At 40.4% G+C, this 16,531-nt stretch overlaps 1 long non-coding RNA gene across 2 annotated transcripts in view; it reads right to left on the bottom strand.

The window, feature by feature from the left end:
- LOC138684455 (uncharacterized) overlaps nucleotides 1-16,531 on the bottom strand; it is a 43,394-nt gene that overhangs the window by 24,366 nt on the left and 2,497 nt on the right. For both annotated transcript variants that reach the window (XR_011323724.1, XR_011323723.1), the window contains exon 2: nucleotides 16,206-16,321. This is a non-coding gene — a long non-coding RNA (uncharacterized lncRNA). The remainder of the gene's footprint in view (nucleotides 1-16,205; nucleotides 16,322-16,531) is intronic.

Below are 16,531 nucleotides of genomic sequence, written 5' to 3'. Positions count from 1 at the left end.
ATCTTAGCTAAAGTTAAGCCATCTACATATCCACTTCTGTATTTCTTTCACCTCCATATCACGCTACAAATTCATCTCATAAAATCCTCGGTTCTTCAGAAACAGATTTTTAATGGCATCACATGGGAACTTAATATCAGCAAATTAATGAAGCATGATTGCAAGCTTCCTAACACTATGGGAACAATTGAACACACCTGTCTCAAGCACAAGGACAGAGAGTGAAAAGCAACTTCAGGGGCCAGGATCCTGTGCTTGGGAGCAGTTGGATGCCAATCCAGCTCTACCAGTTTCAGAGCTACACTACTACCTCCACGTGATGTTGGCCTGTTCCAGTCCTGCTGGACTGGTGGGAAATAAGTGAAATCACAAAGACCCATTCGTTTACAAAGGCACTGAGGTCTCAGAGTCAGCTGCCTACCAGCCTGTCTGAAAATGCCCTTGGGGGTCTACCTGCATCTTTAACAAATACACACCTAAATACTTTTCACTAACATTCTACAGTAATTCTTGAAAATTAGTCTTAGGACCTTAGTAGCATATATTTTAATAAAACTACACAGAAATTAAATGTTAATTTTTTTACTAACATTTTTTCAAAACTTATCCAATTATTCTACTCTGTATTTTGTTCTATCTACTGTACAAGAAAAAATAAAAAACATGACTTGGTCACAGTCCAGAGGAAATGAGCAGATTGGAAACAGGAGAGGTGCGATCTAGGCTGACAACTGGCAACAGGCTTCAGGCTGTAAATTGTAAACACTAAAAGAACATGCAAGGGCTGTGGTGGATTCCCCATCGGTTGAGGCTTTCAAGAGTGAAAAGCTCTCTGAAAGATACGCTTTATTCAAACAGGCATTTATGCAAGGCTTATGTTATACAGGAGATAAACTAGATGATCTCAAGGATCCCTTATGGCTTTACAGTCTATGAATAAAGAGCCTCTTTCACTCTAACAGACTCAGTATTTCAGCTACTTCGGACCCAATGTGGTGTTAGCAGGACTGCTACAAAGCAGGAATTGTCTCCGATACTTCTAATGCTGCGAAGGCCCCTGCAGAACACAATGAGGGACAAGTGTGTGAAAGAAATTCTTTCAGTGCCCCATCAGGTCACTTGCTGGAGCACAAAGCAGTGCTGAGTAAAGAATTACAGTATCTTTGTTCTATTCCCATATTATGAATCCCTTTTATTGACATACCCATGGACCTATTAAATGCAATATTATGGCTGCACAAACATGAAGTCTTCCAAGACTGGTGAGAGGTATATAGGACTTCTGTTTTGCCATTTCATGTAATGATTACTGTTTGGGGGGAAAGGGGAGAATTCAGAACAGAGTTAAACTTGGTTTATGAGTGAACCTTTCAGACTCAAAAGCTGAGCAGAAAAGTGATTTTTTTTTTTAAGTGTAAAAGAGAAACACTGACAGGTTGTCGGGTTTGAATTCCAAATCAGAGAAAAATTGCTCTGCTAATACAAGCTAACAGGTATTGGCGTCTAGACCATAGAAGAGCTGGGTTATAAAAAAAAAATTAAAAAAAAAAAAAATCACATCTGACAGACGAAGACACTTTGTTTCTTATTATAAAAATGAAAACAATTTCATAGATGTAGTCTGCAACAACTTGATTTTAGGAAGCACTTGTAACAGTAATTATGATATCTTAAATGGTGAATGCAAGTTGGCTTGAAGAAACCCCAGGTATGTCTTGACTGTAGCTTCTGCAGTATTTTTGGCTAATATGCAGATATGCATTAACTGGGTCTTCCCCATCTACTTCAGATATTACAAGAAACATAACCATGACACCACAGAGCTTAACTCCAGTTAACCACAGAGCCTTCCTAGGCATGTACTGCAAACCATTCTGTCTTTCATTTGGCCATTTCTATACAGCTATCAGTAACCAAACTAATTTCAGCTGGAAGCCAGCTCAGATCATTTTTCATTTAACCATTTAACACTAGTTACAACAGTCACTGAAACACAGGCATAGTCAGGGTAGCGGGTGATGAAATACAACGTAATTCTGAACAAAATAATTCTGAGCTGGAAGAGAGAAAAGTACATGTCCATCAGGAAAACTGTTATAAGTCTTATTTAAAATATTTATTAAAGATTTAGAAGAAGGATAAAGAGAATATTTTGAAATGAAAATTATACTAATTTAGAACGGGTTGCATATCCACAGCTCACATAAATCACCAGTTATTTCTGGAATGTAAAAAATATCTCAAGCAGAAATATTTGCTCTCACAATCCATTCTCAAAACCCAAACTCTTGTCTTGTTTACTGGACTAAACTTCAGTTCAAAGGTTACTTCTTCATGTCCTTCAAAAATAAGCATATTAGATATGTCCTTCTTGGTGTAGTTTAGCTCTATGGATGTTTATGTTTCTCCTGCTCATTAACATTAGGGATAAAGGCCAAAGTCCTCAGTTCAGCGAGGCAAAAGCTAGGGAGAAGCAGAAGAGGAATGATTCCAGTTCAGGCTGGATTTTAAGCATGCACATTCTTTCTCTCTTCACCACTTTTTTTTCCCCCCCTCTTGCCGACAGTGCCACACCATTTCATGAGTAAGAGCTTCCTCTTTGTTTCTTGCACCCTCATTTCCTGCTGCTTCCATCCTGTAAGCCTCCTTCAGGATTTTCAAAGTATTTTTCCACTCAGGCAGGGAGAATGCATTGAACTCAGCAGATGGTGGGGGAGACAATGTGGAAGAAGAAATAGAAAAGGAAGAGAGAAAGAGATGAGAAGGTATGGAAACAGAAAGGGCGGGTATAAATGAAATTAAGAAAATGGCAAGAAAGGACATGAATAAACGAAAAATGAGCAGAGTGGTTAACAGCAAATTGAAGCAAAAGGGAGGTTTTACTGCTTCCCATCATGTCTGAATACTGGTCCACAGAATGAAAAAAATAAAACACTCTAATATCCATGATTAGTAAGAAAACTAAAACAGGTACTTTCTCCAAAATCTAGCTGAGCTGGTCATGTCATATGATGCAGACAAATCCTCCAAACCCTGATGCTACACTGGCCGCTAAACAGAAGAAAAACTATCCCTCTGCATGCAGAGGTTCTAAGGTGGATTTAATGAGTAACTAAGGAGTACAGCTGTAAGTGCAGGTCATAAGAAAGCCTCATACTATACAATTCCATGTCTTAAAAATAGATAACTTTATGGTGTGGCTACATCTCCAACACTGTGTGCACTTCTGATCCCTCCATGAAAAAATGGAATGGTTACCTGTACCACAATTCATGTAAGACTGTCTTAGAAAGCAGGACAGAGATCGCTACTGGTCTCACATCTTCATCTCAACAGTGCAGACTTCATATAGTTTCAAATATGTTCCCTGAACAAGTTATGGGGTTGAGATATTCCAGTTACATTTTTTAAAAATAGAAAACCTTGACTTGTACATGAGAAAGTAAATGTCCAAAACTAAAATAATGTTCCCACAAGCAGTTTTCTGTACAGCTGCTGTACGTAACTCCCATAACAAGACAGCAAACATAGGTTTGGGGCTTGTTTTGCACTGTCCTGTAATCATCCAGTTTGAGAAGGCTTCTCATTTTCCTAGAAAGGGACTAGGAGGCCAAGCCACAAACATTTTCAAGAGTCAACCCTTTACAGGCAAGTTACTCAAAAAAATTAAGGGGAAGGGCAGTTTCTTCTCTACTCACAGATCAGGTTAGTCAGGCGGACAAGTCCATTCTAGTAGCATGTAAGGATGTCTGAACATGCACTAGCAACCTGTGTACCGAATCCTGGGCTGGTAAGCACTCTTCGAAACTGCACTGTGCCTCTCTCTTTCATCAGTATTTAAAGAAAAGTGCAAGGTAAAATCTCTGCCGCTTTTTCAAACAGGACAAAGGCATCAAATGGGACAGTGGAAACTGACAGGTGTTTTCTGTCACCAGAGCTCCAGATAAACTGTCTGAACACCCAGGACTGTGCTACTTACATGCTTACTCAGTGGATAGAAGCTAAAGCTGCGTCTCTTCACACAGGCTTTATTCTGCAGCCAGATCTGCAGCTCTGCAGAGCCCTCCAGGCTCTGAATTTCCATTGCACTGTCTCCAGGATTCATCTCTACAGATACAGCTGCAGGATCAGGACCTTAGGCTGTAATTCTCTCAGGGCACGGTTGGTGCCTTCCTTTTAGCCTTATTTTCTGTCTGTAGACTGCCATCACATAAATGACACCAATAACAAATTTGTTTCTTCCTAGAGAATTTCAGTCATGACTCTTGGGTCATCTTTTCCATCCTTCCACTGCATGCTTCCATCTGCAGTACTCCAGAGCACTCTGTAAATGATGAGGCATAAGGGTTTTATTTCTGGAGTCTTTTCTACAAAGCAGTAAACCTGGGAAATTTTTTTCCTTGTACTTGTCCAAAAAGACGTTTTTGCTCTATTTTAGTTATTCTTGATTCTAGTATAAGCTCTTGGATACTCCCAGAAAATTCCTCTCCCTCCTTGATGTCAGTGCCCTTTGAACACTTGCAAGCATTAATCCTCCTCCCTCCATTTTCTAGCCAAATTCTGCATATTTAGATTGTTTAATTTTCTTACACAGTTTGTAACAAAAACTCAGCAGAGGGACAGAAATCTCTTCAGAAAATTAACTGCCTACAAATTTTACAAAAACAGGCAGCGGAGATAAATCTGTCAAATCTCCTCACAGAGGCAAAGGCTGCAAGATCAGCTGATGTCCTGGTAGGCAGCAGAAAATGTATTTGGAAGCAAACCTGCAGGAAGAGGGAATGTATTATTGCTCGACAGCAAAAGAGGCTTCAACAAGGCTTTGTCTTTGTACACCAAAAAATGTAAGAATGATTATACCACAGCCACTTAATCTATCGCTGTGTCTCCAGCAATGATCAATAGCCTCCGGAAGAACCAGAGCAGCAGACTCTGCCGCTTCCCCAGAAGTCTCGCTCCAGAGCCATGCGGTCGAGGGTCACAGTTCCTGTTCCGAATGCTGCCAGAGAAAGGATGCTGGCACGCTCCAGTGAGCCGATACCTGCATCACAATTTTTATGAAGTGACAGAACAGCAAAACTCTGCTTACAAGCTCTATTAAAATTGTTATTTAAGCTAAAATTAGCCCAAGGTCACCCTAAAAGATAGTATCTCCTATCTCTGTGTTTGGTTGCCATAGCAAAAACAAAGGAATTTAAGCTAAAGCCAATTAGAAGATTACTTCTGCAACCAAGTTTTGTCAAAAAACCCCTGCATTCTTGATTGTGAAATGGTCTATCTGAAATAGCTTTTATTTGGCAGGCCTTTGCCAAAGCCAGGGTTTCTGAGGAAGCCCGGTACTTGGGGGCTGGACAACACCAGAGGCAGCAGAGCTTTACAGCCCTGTCCTCAGGTACAGCTCTGAACTGGGAGACAGGCAGGTCCAGCAACTTCTGGCTGACCAAAATATTTTCAGACTAAGCTGGAAAAAAAAAAAAAAAAGTATTTTATTTTATATATAGATGTGCTGCAAATGGAAATTGTTCTTTTTAATCAGTTGCGGTAAAATCAGTTGATGCTATCTCAGTACTGATGCACATCTCTCCGCTACTGGACTCAATTCAGCGCAGTGATGAAGAAGAATACTAGAGTTTCAGGTCTGTTGGCACTATTTCAATTTTCAGAAAACTATGGGAGGAACTTTTTTCCTTTCTTCCTGCCCAAGAAAACAAGAGACAGGAGGAGAGCCTACTGCCAGCTCTGCCTTTTCCCTACTCTGCAGCAGAGGATTAGTGTCTTGTATACTAAATGTAGGTATTTGTAATTCTCTTTTAAAAGTTGCTACCTCTTTTTTTTCTAATTATTTGTGTGCGAAGACTTCTGACTTGTTTTAATTAAATCCAATTTTAAAACTATTTTGGCAACATTTAGTGGAAAAAAAATCATAGCATAACCACTCACTTAACAGTGTTAAAATGAGACAATCCCACATGAAGCAATGCTGCCCTGCCTTGCAGAATTATTAGCCAGAGGAAAAGCACACCACACCTATTGTATAGTTTCTATCTTCAGAAACCTCTGCCAGGACCTTTAGGGTACTGTTTTCTTTCACTGTCTATACAAGTGAGTAACATAAAAAATAAGAAACTAGTTCTGTATTACTAGAATAGAAAATTAAAACAAAATAGAACACAAAATAGTTATTTACAGTATTAGGAAAAAAAAACAGTTTTGTCACGTGAAATATATTTGTTCTATAGTCTCTGCATTTTTCCATTTTTGTTCTTTATACCGCTATTATGTTAAAAATACACTCTGGCTAAGATACCAAACCTCGCAGGGAATTCTAGATTTAGAGGCTCAGAAGAAAATGAGCCCAGCATTTGCAAAAACAGCTGCTGAGGATATCTTGCAAAACCAAAACCATGCTTGATTTCGACTATTTTCCCTTTTCAGTATTGCAATGTAAGCCAGTCTATGAGGCCAAAGGACTCCAGACTAAATGGATTTACCAAACTATTACAACCAAACTGGTAATTTCTGATAGCCAACCCTTCTGGTTAATGTTCATGGACTTGTAAAGGACCCAGTCAAAATCCTCTGCACAACAGAAATGTGAAGGGAAAGACTTGGAAGTCTGTCAGGGAGGAAACCACTGGATTTACACTTTAATAGATCCAGTGGGTACAGTAGAGATGTAGATGAGGACAACAGCTGGAAACAGAGCTGACACCCCCTGGTTTCCATGGAGTTTCCACCAAGCCCTGTTATTTATTCAGAAGCTATTTTCCAGGAAAACAGCCAGCCAGCCTGCAAAAGTGTTTTCAAGAAAATAATTTTCAAAGGATGGTGGAACAACAGAATAAGCAGTCCACAGATACCAGGTGGTGAGGTTTTCCTTTTGGGCTACCCAATTTGCGTGTTTGAATAATAATTTCAAGCTGGTAGCAGTCTGTTAAAAAGTAGCATATATGCAATATTTCTACTTTGTATGGCCAAATTATATTTCTACACTATTTGCTCATTTTTTAGCCCAGTTCAATATTGCAACATAAAAGTTTCTTCATTTCATCACTAGAACCAGGTGTATGTATGTGTGTCCCGTAGCGTTTGGACCCTTTAGCGGATTTCCAGCAAATGTGGAGAGACAAGACATGAATATTTTTGGTTGCCTGAGGAATATTTTTTACAGAAGAACGTATCTTGAACTACCAAATAGCATTTTTTTTTTTGCTTTTTATGGGATGCCTTTCTTTCTTCTCTGCCCTCAGATCTACTCAGATGGAGCTTTAGTTCCAGCTGCTTCTGTCTGGCACTCTGAAAGCCTTCTCTGAAGCTGCAGGTTGAACAGGGGATGGGGCAGCATGAGAGGAGACATGAGATTTGGCCAGCAGCACCAGTAGCCAAAAAGACCGCAGTAGCTGAGCCACTGGGAAAGCACTTAAGCAGAAGCACGATGCTTTGGGCAGCCAGAGACGGACCGAGGCTGATGGTCAGCAGCCTGGGACGAGGGTTTGTGTGGAGGCTGACCTGCGGTGGGGACATGGGGCACTAGGAATAGAAAAAGGGTTGGGAAAAAAAAAGCTTTGGCAGTCATCATGGGACATTTCCTCACCGAGATAACTCAGACTAGGGGGCTAATATGAGGAAGACAGCGTAAGCACAGGACTGCTGCACTATGCCAGCAGGACAGCATCATCCTTCATGCTGACAGAAATAGGGTGCAGCAACCATCAATATAGCAGTCTGCATGCTGCTGCCCAAATGACCCATGGAGAAGGGAAGAATAATTTAGTTGCACAATACATGTTGATATAAAATTGAAATGTTACCATAGCTCATTTAAAAGCAAGGAAACCATAAGGAAACAAACACTCAGCAGAACAGGCTTCACTAATTTCTCACAAACTCATGTGCTCATTAAGGTTCAGGTTTTCTCTAGAAAAATCAAGAGTAGTGGTGGCATCCAAGGGCCATATGGTAGCATCAGTCAGAGCAATTATCTATCCAAAATCCAGTGTAACAAATCCTACTTATTTCTAGAACTAATAGGAACGCCACTGGGGTATGAAACACAGGAACTTAAATGCTGATATGAGACACATCACTCTTCTCGGAGAATGTTGTAACACCACTGCCGAAGAAATCAAAAGGAGAACTATTTTTGTCCTGATTTTAGCCATAAGGTTTAGCCTATAAAGTTTTAATAAATCATTTAATAGCTACTTCATTTAAATTAGTTATTTAAGTGTTCTGAATCAATAATAAAACTAGATAATACAGACAGCTGCCGCTCTGATACAGTTTTAGAAAGGTTTTTTAATGCAAAGGAGAAACTGGATGCTTCCTAGAAGAGGATGAGAGCAGAAAACTTGAAAATCTTTATAAATCATATACATACACATATATATGTGTTTCTATATGCATATATGTATATGTACAGACATAAACAGATCAAGGTTTAGATTCCATTCATACAATAATTAATCCACTTCTTTTCCCTCACTTCAACAAATGTAAAACCAGAAAATTTTGTCTTTTATTTACCAGTACTGGAAAGAAAGGAAGCTGACAGGGGATGATATCTAAAATTTAAGGATCCGGACGCAAGAATTCACATTCCTTCCTCAACCAGGAAAGCGCTCTGTGCCATTGGGGGGACACTCTATCACTAGATATAAGCTTGCAATATTAAACTTTAAAAACCACATGCTGTGAGAAGCCAGTCAATGGACTCCTACATGAAATTAACTACATATTGTGTAGTACGGTAGATGAGACCTCCTCTGTCATGTAGCAGATCATTTAATACAACTGTCCTGGGACTTCCCTTTAGATATAAATTATGTCTAAATAGGTGTCTAAGCACTATTTAGCTTCTTGCACCAGTCTATCTTTCATACGTCCTCCTCCAGTGATCAAAAGACTAAATCAAATTTCAGAGTACTGCAGAGCTGAACTGTAACAAGTAACTATTTTTAAGTGCCAAAAATACGCAATTATCTTATAATTTCTTTTACTAAGTGATTTGATAATTTCTGCAAAATGATAAAAAGATAAAAATGACCTAATGAAAAAAAATTCTGTTAAATTAGCTCATTTTTCTGTATTCCAGGAAAAAACTTATTTCCAGAAATACCACAGTGCTCTTAAGGTAGTAAGTCCAGTAAGATAAAGGAGTAAGGTGATACAAGCAGCTCAGTATATGGATTTATCAGTGCTGTGTCATTTGGTTTTACTCCAACAACTGAACTTACTCCAGGTAAAGTGTCACAAGCACGTCTGGACATTTTCCCACAGATGAATCAAGTTCCTGTTTGCAGTTGGAAATCAGGGCTGTTCCTAAGAGTATGACCGAAACGAAAATGTCCAGATAACAAGAATGACAACCTTCATTTTCACTTCAGTCCTGTTCTTTCCCAATAAAAATTAAAAATGCTTGCACACAAACAATACACCACTTGTATTCAGTTTACCTCCACTAAAAAGGACAAGGTGTAACAGACTAAATAGTTACAGAAACACCCAACGGCTGCCTAGTATACAATTAAATTTTAAATAAGGGAGAATAAACGAGTCACTTGAAAGCCTTAAGCATTTTGTATAAATAACCTGTGATGCCATCCAGAATCAGCTGAGCTGTAGGCATCATCTGCCCCAACCATGAGTCAGCTTGAGTCAGTTCAGTGTACTTTTATGGTACTATCATAGTCAGAAAATACAGCTCTCGGCAGCACGAAAGAACTCTCTGAAATATGGAACAAGTATTTGATGGGAAGGCATTCTCTACTATAAGCTGGCAATGAAATTAGTGGAATAAATAAAATGCCAGCATACTTAACATTTCTGTCTCTTTATTTTTAGCCCAAACAGGGGACTGAAATCAAAGCATAAAATGAAAGGCAAATCACGTGCTTTCAAGGCCAAACAATTTGAAACTCTTCGTGAACTCTTTCTTCTGCACAGCAATTCTCTGACTGTGCAAAGAAGCTCTATGGTAATATGGATTCAGTAAACAGGGAACGGTTCCAGCTGTTTGCGTCCCTCCTACTCCCAGTATGCATAACATCCTGGCTGGTAGAAGTTATATTTGTGTTTAAACATGATAAGACTGATTTATACTAGAGGAATGTTTCTGATCAATCATTCGTGCTGAATAGCCAGTGACTAAGTGGAAATGCTTCACAGAGAGCACTGCTTAAGAAGAACTGAGTAAGAAGTTTATAAAACCTCAGGACATGGCCAACAGTCTCTAATCTACTTAGTAGACAGCACACGACTTCCTGTAACTGCTTGCACTGGGCACACACACATTTCTTCCAGTACTCAGAAGAGACCCAGTATTCGTAATTATGGAACATAAAAGGTAGGGAGGGTTTGTCGCACTTAATTTTGCTAATGAAAAGTTAGCTACCAACTACAGACTGTTTATTACAGTCAACGGAGAGAAATATGAGACTTTTCAGGCACTTATCTTCAGGCAGCATGAATCACTCTATCTACTGACTATGGTATCAGCCTAGAAATTAATTAGCTGCCTCTAGCTGAGATAGAACCCTCCAAAAGTTTGGTGCTGTCTGACTGTAGGATGGATCATTGGCTGATGTTCTTTGTCAAACTGTCAATAGTTATGCGTCCAGTGGAGCTACAGAAACCAGCAGACGCAAAGATCTGCTCCTAGGTCTTTGCCAAGTTTACAATCCAGTGGCCTGAGTACAACGCATCTGCTCTTGAGAACTCCTTGCAGAATAGTTTTATAGTGCACAAATAAATATTTACACCAGTAAAATGTTTCTCCTTTGATATTTGAAAAAATAATAAAGTGATTGAATTTAAAATAAAGTGTTAGTCTTTTACAATATTTTCATAAAGAAAACCTTAAAGGGGGGGGGGGGGGGGGTCACACAAAAAGGCTACACTGTATTTTTTAAAAGACCTGCATTGCCAGTAACATCAGAGGGTGTCAAATTATCAAAATGGATATGTTTCAAAACTAGTTTAATATTTACTGTTAATCATGGCTTTTAAACTTACTATGTTGGTTCTGCTCAGACAATGAAATGACACAGGCCCATTTTAATTTAGGGTTCACCTGTTATCTCAGTGCTGTGGCATCTGAGAGAGTTATTTAAATTGAATAACACCTTTTCATTTTACAGCTTTTCACAAAGTTAGCATTGCAGTACTTTATTTTAAGGCACTAGGAAATCTATTAATGTCACCTCAGCAATGTCCATGTAAACCTACAAAACCAATGTATAAGTATTACTGCCTTCAGTCAAGGCCAAATTTCTGTTTATAACCCCCTCTTACCTATTATACAGCTTTGCTGTGTTTATGCATCAGGCTGAAGACATCTAAGAAAATCATCTTCCTGAAGCTGTATGTTTTCCTTTGGAAAGCAAAAATGGACCCGCCATTTCCAATAGTGTAAAACTAAAATACAAAAAATGGAGGTAAAATAATTCCTGCAACCTCCCATCCTTGGGGAAAGGCCTTTGAGCCATTAGAGGTATCCTTGGCTTTTCTAATGACAGCTTAGTAAATCAGGCTACTTTATGAGACTGGACTACCTCTGTTCACATATATTTGATAGAAACTTATTAGCATTTGACATTTTCCAAAGCTTTGTCTATAGCAAGCAGACTCCAATCTGGAAAGGCAGCAGCTGAGCGGAGTTTTCTTGGAACCTTCAGGTCCATCTTCAGAGGTTGTTGTCGGACTCCACTGCCCTTAAAATTAATCTTTCCTGAAGGGGAATCGGGAACAGATGAGTGCAACTAGAAAGTGTAAACAGGAAGGCATAGGTGCCACTGGTGAAAGGGATAGCTCAGAGTCCACATCACGGACCAGAATGAGGGGACTATTCAAAGCAGATGAGGAAATCTGGAGGGTCGTAGATGAAAATGAGGAGGAGGAAAAGGAAGGACAGGGTAAGATGGAATAACAAGATTTTTCTGTGATATAGGTACAAGCCAAGCAAAGAGAATTAAGATTCACATTTACTAGTTTGAAGGCAGTTTAATTTTAGCTAAACCTCAGCTACAGCAGAAAGGCAATGCCACATAGTCAAGTATGTGGTTACAGAAAATACCACAGATCCTGAGTAAGCTGTGAGGCAAAAGGCTGAAAGCCAAATGCCTTTCCACCACTGGAGCAATGGGACATCCAGCATGGCCTACATGTGCATTATCCTCATAGTAACTTTAAAATATTTTTTTAACATGAACTAGACCGATAAATTCACTTCCTTGAGATGTTCCACCTCATTCTTTTTGAGCTTTTCTAAAAATTGCTTGTGAATCTTTCCATTATATCTTAGTTCATTGACAACTATCTTTTCACTTTCATTCCTTGCTGGTTCATTACACCCAGCTGAAATGAGAATGGAACTTTGTAACAGTTATAATGTCAGCTGTGGCCAGAATATCCTGCTGCCAAGGATACTAGTGCACTGCAAAACTTTTTGCTGTAGTTTCACACCTATGATTTAATTAATCATGTATTTCATTTAAGAGCCTGCACCTGCAGACAGAGAAACTGAATTCTTCTCTTAATGAGTCCTGTGAGTTACACAGTTACTGTTGCAAAATACTGTAACTGCTGGCAGAGTCATAAAGATAGGAAGAAAAGCTGGGTGAATAGCACAACAGAAACTCAGAATTGCTTTGTATTAGCCTCTGCTTAGATGACAAGGTAGTGGGATAAATCAATACTCAAGTAAAACTGCTATTAATGTCCAGACATAACCTCTTATTCTTAAGAACATTTATGACGCTTGTGCTGGAAAGAGGACAATATATGGGGATCATTGAGAGTGCACAAGTGAGAGATTTTGGCTGTAAATCACTGGCATCTTCATCCAAACATCATTACTGCCAAAGCGTTTTAGATGTAAGTCTAGGAAATAACAAAAAAGAGTCAGTGAAACAGATGATTTGAAGAAACACAATCATGGGAGTAAGTCCCGGTGCATAGGAATGGGCAGGATAAATTGGGGGTTTCAGAACAATCTCAAAATAGGACTTTCTTCTACTTGACAGAAATGGTATTATAAAAATATTATGTTCTGCCTTTTTTTGCCATTGTTTTCTATTAGAACAGCCAATCACCTTATACAACAGTGATTCTATTTGTCCAATTTCCTTTCCCAGAGGTACCATTTTTATTTATTGCCTTCAGACTTTATTTGTCCCGTTTCTTGCCTTCTAGTCTTGCTTAAAATCTGCTGTTTTCCACATAGCTCCTCTTTCCCCTATATACCAATGAACATAAAATCTGTGCTTACTCCTGGTCTCATGACACAAAGACTCACTGCTAGTAGGTTGCTTCCCTCTCCTACTTTTTCTGCAGCAGATGATATCAAAATGCTCCTTTCTCATTCCTATCCCTCTTCTCCTCTACAAAAGTCTAAATTTCAGTAATTTCATGCAGTAATAACTACTGCATTGAGCTTAAAATGTTGCAGCATGTCCCTCACAGCAAAACTGAGATGGAAGAATTCTGCAAAGCAAAGCTCTCACAACCCTCCTTGCACACTTCTTTGGGGGCAGTGGAATTCATTTTTCCCCAAATGAGCAGGAGCTGCTTGTCTAAGCAGTGGGAATCCCCTGAGAAGAAGGGAATGGAACATGTGGGCATGTGATCTCAGAGCCTCACAGAATAAAAGCAGCACATGGTAAGAATTAACTAACTGCTGAATCTCAGAAAGTTATTGTACATTCAGAATTATCATCCTTTGGGGATATTTCTAATTTCCCATAGGCATCTTTTCTTGGGTAATTAAACACTAAAATATCTTCAAGCCTGAAGTTTTAAAACCAAGTTCTCTACAAAACATGCTTTAGTTCAAGCAACATAAGGAGCTGGTGCAGAAGTTCTCTCCCCTGTGTTATCATGATCATAAGTGTTTCCTTTGAACATAAAACTCAAAGACTTTATTCTCCTCACTTAACTCCTACTCACTTCCTTACTCTGGAACACAGGAGGAACCTGTGCTTCATGCTTAAGGATGAAAAAAAAGATTCCTGCCTTGCTTACTGAGAGTTGAAATATCTTCTAGCATTTCTGCATAAAACAAATGATCTTCACAATGACATAGGAGCCCCACAAAACAGCTTTGGAAGAAATACGTCCATGTGACAAACAAGAAGGAATGTGTAAGCTAACGGCAGCAGGGAAAACATGGGACTGTAACAGCAACAGCTTAGTTTATTCAGACATATGCACACAAAGAGGAGAGGGTAGCTTTGCAGGTGAAGTAAATGCAGAGAAAGTCAGAGGAAGACAGAAGGACCACAAGGCACAGCGCAGCTGTAAGACAAGCTGCCCTTCAGCCCCTCCACCCGAACAGCCTGCTCCGTGCCCATGCAATGGGCATGGGCCAGTCCCACCAGAAGGGCCCCGTGCTCTGGCTGACCTCTCCTTTCTCCTTGCCTGACAGCCAAAAGGGGACAAGTTGCTTTTTAAACACAGGTGAGCTGATGGAAGGGCTTGGTGGACTCTGACCTTTTTAGGCTCCTGCTAGACACAGGACTTTTAATTGAACAAAGTAGAGATCTAAGTGCTGATCATAAACCAGGTGTTAATATATCCGGCTGATTGCGGCTCAGTGCTGAACGTTGCTCTGGCAAACAGGAGGCAAGTCCAGCAGGTCATTCAGTGTCTTGCAGCCAGACAGTCTTGGAGAGCAAACCTTTGCCCACAGACTACAATCTACCACAACCTCCCAGCTGGATGTATCTGTGACTCACATCACTCCAGCCCTTGTGTGCAGCAGGAGAGCCTCCTCCAAGGTAAACATACCGCTCCATATAATGGGCACATTGTATGTGACTGACAAGCTGCCAGGTTTGCTCACTGCCTGCCTCCAAAGTATTCCTTATTGTTCGGGAGAAGAGGAGCCAAATAGAGGCTGTTCCTGAAAGCAATTACCACAACCATTTAGCACCATCACACCCCATACTGAGCGACCCTATCTTCTAATAATACTTTCTGCACTAATCTTGTGTCCACGTCTAACATCTCCATCATCCTCTATACTGGAAGGCATAGCCCAGCGCTGACAAGCTGCCAGGGAGGCCTCAGCACTGGCTGTGCCCCTCAGTGACTGCACAGTCGCTGCTGGAATAAAACAGCGGCTGCAGCTGCTGCTGCTCTGCTCTGAGGCCAGGCCAGGAAAACCCAGTGCTCCCGCAGCCGGCGCAGCCCAGGTGGCCGCAGCCTGCTGCCGTCCCAGGAGACCTGCCTTCTGTTTCTAGCTCCATTGCTATCCTTGGGAAAAACGACTTGGCCTTTCTGTTTTCTCTCCCACCCTTTATCTGTGTTTTGTATTTAGACGATGATTATTCGCCTCAGGTTTACGATTTAGTTTTCTTTAGTTTGGAAAGAAAAAGTTATCTTAGGTAGGGTAGGAGCATTTTGAAAAGGCAGGGGAAGAAAGAGAAAGAAAGTACCCTGCCCTCAGTAACAAAGTGTGTTGGGAAAGAGAAGTTGTACAGATAAATTAACAGTCCCTGAGGCAGAGGTGGGTGAGATATCTAGTACTGTATGAAGAAGTAAAGGGGAAAAGACTTGTATTAGTGGGTGCTGAGATTATGAAGCTGCCCAGTGGGGTGCTCTGATAGGAGGCATTTAGGGGCTAATGTGCAAACCAAGGCACTCCTCAGTGCGGCTCCAGTTGGAAAGTATCTCCCTTTACACCCTCTGCAAGCTTCAGGAGTGGAGTAGGAGATGATGAGGAACAGGGTGACAGCCGCCAGGCTGTGTGGGCTTTGGTAACTCGGAGCTCGGTGGCTTGGCAGCAGCATGCGGTGACTGGGAAACTGCAGCAAAGGAAATAATACCCTGATAACTGGTAGGAGCTGTTGCAGCTTCTCCTACCAGCCAGCTCCTGCTTCCCAGGAGGCAGTGGTCCCCGAGGCACACAAATGACCGCTCAGCCCTGAGGTTACCAGCCAGGCCCGGGAAGGATCGCAGCGCGGCTGCTTGGCGTGGGGATGCTCACCCCCAGCGCTCGAGCACCTCCGATTTATACGGTTGGCCTCTTTACACATGCAACGCTGGACACACTAAAACCTGGTTTGGAATTTCTGGGTGTTTCTGTAAAAGTTATAATAAAACCTGTACCTGCAAGGCAAGCTGTGGCTACAGATTGATTCCTCCACAACACAATCCGGTCATACTGATAATATATGTTTCTATTATATATCTATAAAATGACTCACTGACAATAGGCCAAAGATTCTCAGACTGTGACCTACACACCACAGGTGCTCCACCAACCACTTCTCTTCTGTAATACCAGCGTCCTCTTTTGCTGATGGCTTAGATTAAAAGATAGCTAGACAGAATGAAAATATATTCTTCAATGGGCTTTTAAAGCAAAACTCTAGTAGGTATGAAAGTTAATGCCATGTAATTAAATCAGCTGTACCTACTAAGTAATATAATTTGCCAAATATACTGTAAACACTTTGAAAGCAATAACTAAAATAATAAAATATTTATTTTTCTGATTATCTATATGAATTTTTCAATAATATGATACACA

This window comes from Haliaeetus albicilla, chromosome 2 (assembly GCF_947461875.1).
Source record: "Haliaeetus albicilla chromosome 2, bHalAlb1.1, whole genome shotgun sequence".
Lineage (NCBI taxonomy): Eukaryota > Metazoa > Chordata > Aves > Accipitriformes > Accipitridae > Haliaeetus > Haliaeetus albicilla.
This window is presented reverse-complemented; position numbering and strand designations above follow the sequence as displayed.